At 43.1% G+C, this 9,903-nt stretch overlaps 1 long non-coding RNA gene across 1 annotated transcript; it reads left to right on the top strand.

The window, feature by feature from the left end:
* Nucleotides 1–1,944: 1,944 nt before the first annotated feature.
* Nucleotides 1,945–7,029, top strand: LOC129557360 (uncharacterized). The gene is made up of 3 exons (XR_008686201.2): nucleotides 1,945–2,797; nucleotides 5,250–5,331; nucleotides 6,797–7,029. It is a non-coding gene; the product is annotated as an uncharacterized LOC129557360 (long non-coding RNA).
* Nucleotides 7,030–9,903: the final 2,874 nt, after the last annotated feature.

The following is a 9,903-nucleotide window of genomic DNA, read 5'->3' as shown; positions in this document are numbered from 1 at the left end:
TTTTTACCTTTCTTTTCCTTTTTCTTCCTTTCCCTCCCTCCCTCTTCTTCTCTCCCTCCCTCCCTCTCTTTCTTTCTTTCTTAGTATTTTTGCCTGGAGAATTCCATGGACAGGCTACAGTCCATAGGGTCGCAAAGAGTCAGACACGACTGAGTGACTAAGCACACCGACATTCTATTCTCTGTGTCTTTGAGGGCTTTCCAGGTGGCACACGCAGGGCACTTAGGTTCAATTCTTGGGTGGAGGAGATCCCCTGGAGGAGGAAATGGCAACCCACTCCAGTATTCTTGCCTGGAAAATCCAATGGACAGAGGACCCTGGTGGACTATGGTCCGTGGGGTTGTAAAGAGTTGGACACAACTTAGCAACTGAACACATAGGTCTCTGAAAGAGTTGGAAATACATGAGGAATGGGATGGAAAATTAGAGAAAGGAATCACAGAATTCTGGGCTTTGAAGAACCTCCCTAAACCCCGCAGCCCAGCCCCCTCCTCTCAGAGAGTACTGCACTTAGGCTCAATCAAGATAAATGGGCACTCTCCTTTCAGAAAGATGCAGCCAAGTGTAGTCCACTAAGAACTGCATCCATTTGGACTAACAAAAGCAAGTCCCCGAATAGCAGCTTTAGGTTGATGAAAATGAATCCAAGTCGAAGTGCTCAGGGAGAAATAAATGACCAGGAATAAACAGCGATGTGAACTCAAAGACAGCCGTGTGGGAAAAAGAAGGGTCTGTGCAAATAGCGCTTTGCAGCTCCGGCTTTGATTTTGCTTGGTCCTCACTGAGGAAATGCAAAGTTAGTTCATATTGTACTAACTAAAGTGATGCAGTTAACTAGCTTTACAGGTTCTCTCTGCTGTGTCAGTGTAGGCCATGAAGAAACATCATGGATTCATTTTCCGTAAAGGTCTTTAAAAATGTATAGTATTAGTGTGTATGTGTGCACTCAGTCGTGTCTGACTCTTTGCAACCCCACAGACTATAGCCCTCGAGGCTCCTCTGTTCATGGGATTTCCCAGGCAAGAATACTGGAGTGGGTTGCCATTTCCTCTTCCAGGGGCTCTTCCAGACTCAAGGATCAAACCCATATCTGTTTTGTCTCCGGCACTGGCAGGCAGGTTCTTCACCACCTGCGCCACCTGGGAAGCTATATGGCCTTTCTGGAGAGTTAGAATATATTTTAGCCTGGGTGAGGATGTTGCAGTGTGATCCGCCTTAAAGCAAGCTACCTGCCATGTTTACAAAGCGAGTCTTCTTTTATCCACACGCTTCATTCCGCTCCTCTTGGCCCATCCCCCACACATAACAGGACACTTCCAGGGTCAGCGTCCTTCCTATGAGCTTCCATGGCTCCTCTGTGCATGCTTCCCCCCCTTTTTTAAAATAGGCAATGATTACTTATATATCCGATTTTCAGAATTGTATTTTGTGAACTTTTCTTACAATGCTGTGAAATTATAGAATAATGATGATGCAACTTCTTTCTTATAAACTTAAAAATATCTATTGGACAAGTGATTAAAAGTCTTAGTGATGACTATAAACAGAATTTCCATGGTAAATATTTGTGCCAAAACATATCTTATTTTATTATAATCTTTCAATAAACTTTCCTATACCTATGCTTGGTCATAATCTTTTAGCATCTATTTTTTTTTTCACTCTATTTATTGAAGTAGAGTTGGTGTACAATATTATATAAGTTAGAGGCGTGCAACATAGTGGCTTACAATGTTAAAGGTTATATTCTGTTTATAGTTATCATATTATATTGGCTATATTCCCTGTTTTGTACGGCAAAGACTTGTAGTTTATTTTATATATAATAGCTTGTATCTCCTAATCCCCTACCTCTGTGTCCACCTCCCCACTGGCAACCACTTGTTTGTTTTCTGTGTCTGGGAGTCTTCTTTTTGTTATATTCACTAGTTTGTTGTAGTTTTTAGATTCCATGTATAAGTGATATCATACAGTATTTGCCTTTCTCTGTTTGACTTATTTCAGTTAGATAACACTCTACAAGTCCATTCATATTGCTGCAAATGGCCAGATTTCATTCCTTTTTATGGCTCAGTAATATGCCATTGTATATGAATACCTCATCTTCTATTCCAGTCACCTGTTAATGAACATTTAGGTTGATTTCCACATCTTGGCAAGTGTAAATTGTTTTGGTTACCCTAAACTTCAAATTAAATCCTGTATAACCCAGAATGATTTCCCCATACCTCAGTATGTGAAATTTTCTTCCATCATGTTCCCCTCTTAAGTGAAAATCTTTCCATAGGAAACATTGATAACCAATATATTTTTCTAATGTTGCAAGAGTGGCTCAGTTGCCTGCTCTTGGGTTCATTCATATATTGTTTAAAAAAAGAGATCTTTCTTTTTCTTTGGTCATACGTTCATAGCTAAAATTTTTCTTGTGAATTGAACCCGAATTTCCCTCTCTCTCTTCCTTTCTTCCTTTTGTTCTTTAAAAATAGCCTATATTGCTTTTTTCTCAACTTTACTGAGCTATAATTGACACACAGCAGTGTATAAATTTAAGGTGTACACCTGATGGTATGATATGCCTATATATTGTGAAATGATGACTGCAATAAGATTAGTTATCACCTCCATCATCTCACATAATTACTGTTTTCCCCCCTGCAAATCATTGTTCTTTTTCTACAGATAGGCTCATCATCACGGCGAGGAACCTGCCCTTTAAATAAACCTGCCAGATTTGATGTGTCTGAATGAGCATCCTTTTTGGGGCATCAGTGTGGCACTCTCCAGGCTCGTTCCAAAGGTGACTGTTTCTGATCGTCAGTGTCAGAGGCGTGCATTCCTTATGCATCCTCAGTGGTCATAACACTGTCATTTTAGAGCAGATTTCAGTGGTTTTTTAATTATCTATTTGGCTGTGTCAGGTCTTGGTTGTGGCTTGCAGGATCTTCCTGTGTTGCTATGGCTCGCGGACATTCTGGTTGTGGCGCGGAAGCTCAGTAGTTGTGGTGCGCTGCTTTAGTGGCCTTGAGGCCTGTGGGGTCTTAGTTCCCTGAACGGGACTTGAGCCCGAGTCCCCTGCATTGCAGGGTGGATTCTTCACTAGACCACCAGAAGAATCCCCAGATCTCATTTTTGAAACCAGCTCCAAATCATCTGGAGTGAAGTCTGATAAAAGGAAGTAAGTGACCCAACTTGAGAATGCCATTTTAGATTCAAAATATCTTGAATGACTCAAATCAGAGGCAATTCCCAGGGAGATATTCCAAAGCTGTTGTCAACAAAAGCAATGTCAGGGAAATAAGCCCATGGATCTCAGGGAGCAGAGTGTTAGTCACTCAGGTGTGTCAGACTCTTTGTGACCCCATGCACTGTAGCCCACCAGTCTCCTCTGTCCATGGAATTCTCCAGGCCGGAATACTGGAGTGGGTAGCCATTAGCTTCTCCAGGAAATCTTCCAAACCCAGGGATTGAACCCCGGTCTTCTGCATTGTGGGCAGATTCCTTACCATCTGTGCCATAGTGGGGGAGAGGGCTCATTTAGATTTGTAAATTCTACTGTATGGATTTGAAAATCTCTTCAGTACAGAAACAAACCTTTCAGAGCTGGATTCAAATGACAAATAAGAATGATCCAGTCAGTCCTCCGAACTGTACTTTCTTTTCTGGTCAGGCCCCAGCTCAGGCTCCCAAGTTGGACCCCCTGTAGCCACTGATAACATCACGGGCACCTCCAGAGCCCTTCCTGCCTTTGTTCTGGGTGTCACTGATGTTAATCAAATGGGAAGGAAACACAATTCAGAGCTCACAAAGCAAAGGGGAACTGATTTTCAAGTTCATGACTTTCAAATCCAGGGCACAAAGGTGGAGGCATTTTAACTAACTAGGTATGTGAAGCTGGAGCTACTACTCTTAAATCTGTGCTTTCCTTTTAATGGGAAATGCTTTTTAATTCACACTTTGGGGACTTATTTTACTGCACGAAGAGGTTTGTTCCCATGCATTTTTGGTTTGATGCCTCCCTACATGGAAGCGTGAAGAGAATGTTTAAATAGGCCCCTGGAAAATCAAAAGTCTCATTAACTCTGTGTCTATTTAATTCAGCAAATGTTTGTTAAAGGGGTGTGATCCAGGCAGTGTAGTAGGAGTCAGAAATGGAAGAGGAGAAAGACAAGGTGTCTGCCCTAAAGGAGTTTGCAATCTGCTTATGTAATTTGACAAATACACAGATAAATGCCAGAATCAGGTGCTGAGAGAGGAGAGAAGAAAGGAGGTAACCTGGGAGGATGGCAGAGGACTTCATAGATCAAATGACATTTTAGTTGGATTTTAAAGGGCAGATAAAAATCTTAGCTGAATTGAGAATTGTGAGCAGCATGGAAATTCAGATGGAAGAAAGAGAATACGTTCAGATCTGGAAAACACAGAGGATCCTGGTGAAATGGTGCCTAATCCCATCTCCCTGACCATTGGTGTGAGGGAGACCATAGCCACTGAGAGAACGGGAAAGAATGGACATCTGAACCAGTCTCTGCTCTTATTAAATGGGATTCCTCTTCCCTTCGATTTTGTCTCAGACTTGATTGATTTCAGGCAACTCCCCTGCAGACTTGAAAGAGAAAGTCTTAATTCACTGCTCTTCCTGTATACACTGGTCCCTCCGTTCATGAGAGGTTGGTTCCAGGACCTCCCTGGATACCAAAATCAGAGAATGCTCCAATCTCTTGTAGTAAAGGGTGTGGTACAGCCAGCTCTCCTCCTCTGATTCAGCCGACCACAGATCAAAGTAAGTTTGACCGAGACTTCTCCCAGTGGATAGGACTCTGCCTGCCAATACAGGGGACACGGGTTCGATCCCTGGGCCAGGAGGATTCCACATGCCACGGAGCAGCTAAGCCCGTGCCTGCGCGCTGCAGTTACTGAGCCCACTCACTACAACTATTGAAGCCCCTGTGCCTAGAGCCTGTGCTCTGTAACAGAGAAGGCACCGCAGTGAGAAGTCCTCGCACCATAGCAAACAATAGCCGCCGCGCCCTCCCCCCGAACCCGCCCCTGCCCGCGACTAGAGAAATCCTGCTTGCAGCAACGAGGACCCAGCGCGGCCAAAAATAAATACATAATTAAAAAAAAAAAATGAGCTTGTTTGAACCTGTGTTGTGGAGCCCACACACCTGGAGGGCCGAATGTGTAGCTACATCTTGAAAGGAAAAACTTTAAAAACACAATGATTTACTTATTGGGATTGGTTTTTACAGTGGAAGTTTTTATCTGAGCAAGACGCTTATAAGGAACATGCTTTTGACCAAGGAACCTTGTTGGAGCACAGAATCACGGCGGGTAAGTGAGCACTTAAGAGGATTTCTGTCCAGGGTTGTGTGTTTGGGGAGCAGGGATGAGAGGCTGCAGACCAAGGCCTGTGGAGGGATTGATGGCTCTACATCTTTCTCTTTTGTCTTTATTGAATTTGTTATCTTACTGCTTCTGTTTTTTTGTTTTTGTTTTTTTTATGTTTTGGGGTTTGGGAGCTGCAAGGCTTGTGGAATATTAACTCCCCGACTAGGGAATTGAACCCACACCCCCTGCATTGGAAGGTGAGGTCTTAACCACTGTACCATCAGAGAAGTCCCAACTCGACACCTTATCCTGGTTTCCCCCAGTGGGCCGCATTTCTCCCTCATTATTTTTGTGCCAGTCTTCCATTTGTGTCCTCTCCCATCTTGTTCCTTTAAGTCCACCTGCTTTTTCCAGATCCAGTACCATCACACACGCACCATATGGCATGCTGTTATAATTTGGCAAAAGCCGGTTAAAATGAAATTAAACTCTTCTTTACCCTGCCCTATCTCTTCCCTTTCCTTCTGTTCCTAGTTAATAGTCTTTGCGGTTCTGTGGGAGGCTCACACAGCTGGTAGCCTGTGGAAGGAGCCATAAAATGATGTAAGAAGCCACTTCAGAAATAAACACATTGATCCTGCAAAATGCCTGAGCTTAACTCTGTAAAGGAGATCCAGCAGAGACCCAAAACAGACGTGTCCATTGTGACTGTGTTGTTTGGCATTAATGTAGATCTGTTTTACCATATGTCACATATCCGGTGTCTCCAAGGCATGAAGTTTTCCAGTGAAGCACATTTTCAAAATAACTGAAGGTTATCATGTCAGGGATAAAATTGGCATTTTTCTTTACTAGAATCTTTATAAAACATGGTCACTCTCTTGTCTTCATTTTGTGTTAGACTATTGGTGCAGTGGTAAAGAATCCACCTGCCAGTGCAGAAGACACAGGTTTGATCCCTGGGTCAGGAAGATCCCCTGGAGGAGGAAATGGCAACCCACTCCAGTCTTCTTGACTGGAAAATTCCTTGGACAGAGAAACCTGGTGGGTTACAGTCCATAGGGTTGTAAAGAGTCAGACATGACTGAGAGACTGAGCACAGCCACATCCTGGGTTCTGCTAAAGATATGTTGTCATATAAAATATTATAGAAAGAATATAAGAACAGCCTTTCTTATATGTTCTTAAGAAAGAACATTTCTTTCCCCTTTGTTTTAAACAAAAACAAGTTTACAGAAGAGTTGGAAATACAGAGAACTTGTTTTCCCTGAACCATCTGAGAGTACATTGCTCACGTAATGTCCCATCATTCCCCTTGATACTTGTTCCAGGTCGAATCGTGTCCTCCCAAAATTCATATGTTGAAATCCTAATTCCTGGGATTCACGATGGGGCTACATTTGGAAATAGGATCTTTAAGGAGGCAATTAGGTTAAAACGAGGCTCAGTATAACTGGTGTCTTCACAGGAGGAGGAAATTTGGACACAGACATGGTACATAGGGAAGGCGATGTGAAGACACAGGAAGAAGATGACCATGTACAAACCAGGGAAAGAGGTCTGGAGCAGATCCTTCCTCCATGGTCCTCAGAAGAAAATAACCCTGCTGACACCTTGAACTTGGACTTCCAGTCTCTTAGAACTGTGGAATTTTGTTGTGTGTATGTGTGTTTCATTTTAAATTAATTAACTTATTTTCACTTGCACTGGATCTTCATTCACTATAAGTTAGAATAAATAAAGCCCTTAAAAAAAAGATTCCAAATTAAAAAAAAAAAGATTCTAAATCAGGTCTGTCCAACTCCAAAGCCCATGTCATTTCTAGTCTTCCAGGCTGTCTCAAATAAAGAACACTAAACACATTTGAAATTAATCCACCAGAGTCAATGGGGTTTATCTAACTTTATTGGTCATCGTCCAGCAGAGAAATATTTAGAACACCCCAAAACACAAGGACTGATATCCCTGGTGACACAGTGGATAAAAATCATCCTGCCAATGCAAGGGACACAGGTTCGACCCTTGGTCCAAGAAGATCCCACATGCCAAGGAACAACTAGAGACCCATTGGCTGCAACTACTAGAGCCTGAATGCCCTATAGCCCGTTCTCTGCAACAAGAGAAGCCACCACAATGAGAAGCCCCTACTCACTGCAACTAGAAAAAACCTGGGTCTCCTATGTTGCAGGCAGCTTCTTTACCCTCTAGCCACCAGCATGCTCCCCCAAATCTGATTTTGATTGATTAAGTGAGGAGCCTGTAAGTCCAGGAAGTTAGAAAAAAAAAATCACAGCATCAGAATCCAGCCCGAGGAATCCTTAGTGCCCTATGAATTTCCTGGATGACTATCCAACCTCCAAGTCTCACAACTGCATTATAGGTTGTTGTTGTTCAGCTGTTCAGTGACTCTTTGAGACCCTATGGATTGCAGCCTGCCAGGCTTCCCTGTTTTCACTGTCTCCCAGAGTTTGCTCAAACTCATGTCCGTTGAGTTGGTGATGAGTTATAGGTAACCAGTCTCTGATTGACAAGGAGGAAAGGACTGCTGCTTGGCTATTTGAACCCTTAGCTGGCAATCCATTTATGTGTGGAAGTAACCAGTGAACTGATACAAAGGCTGTTTTGTTTTGTTTTTAAAAAGCTTAAAAAATTCTCTCTGGGTATCTCTTCACTGTTCTTTCATCCCAGTTCAGATGCAGAAAGGAAGGACTCAGTTTCCCAGGCTGCTGCAGGCTTGGGGGCTGGTCTTTCCAAGGACAGTGCAAATTTGAGGTCTTTGAACCATATACTCAGGGACAGAACCATCAATACCCAGAACGTTTCTGGGACTTTGATAGCACCTCCAATCAGAAATGTTAAAAAACAAGGTAATGAAAGCCAAGCAAAAACTCCCCTGTTGATCCAGTGGCTAAGACTCTGGGCTCCCAATTCAGGGGGTCTGGGTTCCATCCCTGGTCAGGGAACTAGATCCCACCTGCTGCAACAAAGGCTTGGAGCAGCCAAATAAGTAAATTAATTAATAATAATTAAAAACAAAAAGCCAAGAAAATCCCAGACAACTTAGGGATTGTAGAGGACTCTTAATTTTCTGATCTCACATACGCTTGGGATTGATATCAAATATCGCTTTTTAAAAATGCTTTATCTATTTTCTCAATTAGAAGATGTCAAGTTGTTATTCAGTTACTACATCATGTCAGACTCTTTGCAAGCCCATGGACTGCAGCATTCCAGGCTTCTCTGTCCTTCATTATCTTCCAGAGTTTGCTCAAATTCATGTCCATTGAATCAGTGATACTATCTAACCATCTCATCCTCTGCTGTCCCCTTCTCCTCTTGCCTTCAGTCTTTCCCAGTATCAAGGTCTTTTCCACTGAGTCAGCTCTTCACATCAGGTGGCCAAAGTATTGGAGCTTAGTCTTCAGCATCAGTCCTTTAATGAATATTCATGGTTGATTTCCTTTAGGATTGACTGGCTTGTGACTAACACTTTCAAGATGTCAAGAGACCAGGGATATTTGAATATATGTAAAAGTCTGCTTCCTTCACCTGTATCTTCTTTCCTTGGATAGAAATACAAACTGTTATTTGAACTATTGGGGGAAACCAATAGAGGAAGTTCGGCTTTTATTAAATAGCAGAAATGAATGATTGATTCATGTAAGAAATGAAGGTACAGTCTCTGTCATTCTCTAAATGTTTGGAACTCTAGAGACCAGCCTGCACAATGCTTGGGAACAGGACTGGCCACACCATTTCTGGGCCTTAATGCCAGGTAAAACTGGAAGAGCCCTTGCTCAAAAGGGCTTCTCAGGTGGCACTAGTGGTAAAGGATGTGCCTGCCAGTGCAGGACATGTAAGAGACATGGGTTCACTTCAGGGGTTGGGAAGATCTCCTGGAGGAGGTCATGGCAACCTACTCCAGTATTCTTGCCTGGGGAATCTCATGGACAGAGGAGTCCAGCAGGCTACAGTTCATAGGGTTGCAGAGTTGGACATGACTGAAGCGACTTAGAACATTGCTCAAAATTGTTTAGAACTTTAAGATGCCACCAGCAGAGCTTCAAGCTAAACACCGGGCATGATGGGGTGAGAAGCCCTTTGTGGATATCCCTGGAGGTGGCCCTGCCCAGGCACAGTGACCCATATTGAGTCCTAGGAGGATGGGAAAGGTAAGCCTCCTTCTTATCAATGGAGGACCAGGAAAGGAGCAGTTGTGTGTTCTAACTCATTATACCCAAGGAGACTGGGGTCTAAGCACTGCTGCTATCACACACTTCCTTCATGCTTGTGTTGGAATAAGAATCACATCCAAGACAAAGAAAGGTGGAAACAAACTTACAAGTGGAATCTAAAATATGACACAAAATAGCCTATCTATGAAATAGAAGGGCTTCCCTGGTGGCTCAGACAGTAAAGAATCCTCCTGCAATGCGGGAGACTTGGGTTCAATCCCTGGGTTGGAAAGATCCCCTGGAAGAGGGCATGGCAACCTACTCCAGTATTCTTGCCTGGAGAATCCCCATGGACAGAGGAGCCTGGTGAGCTACCATCCATGGTGTCACAGAGTCGGAT

Source organism: Moschus berezovskii, chromosome 7 (assembly GCF_049115385.1).
Source record: "Moschus berezovskii isolate FMDL1 chromosome 7, NW_MosBer_1.0, whole genome shotgun sequence".
Lineage (NCBI taxonomy): Eukaryota > Metazoa > Chordata > Mammalia > Artiodactyla > Moschidae > Moschus > Moschus berezovskii.
This window is presented reverse-complemented; position numbering and strand designations above follow the sequence as displayed.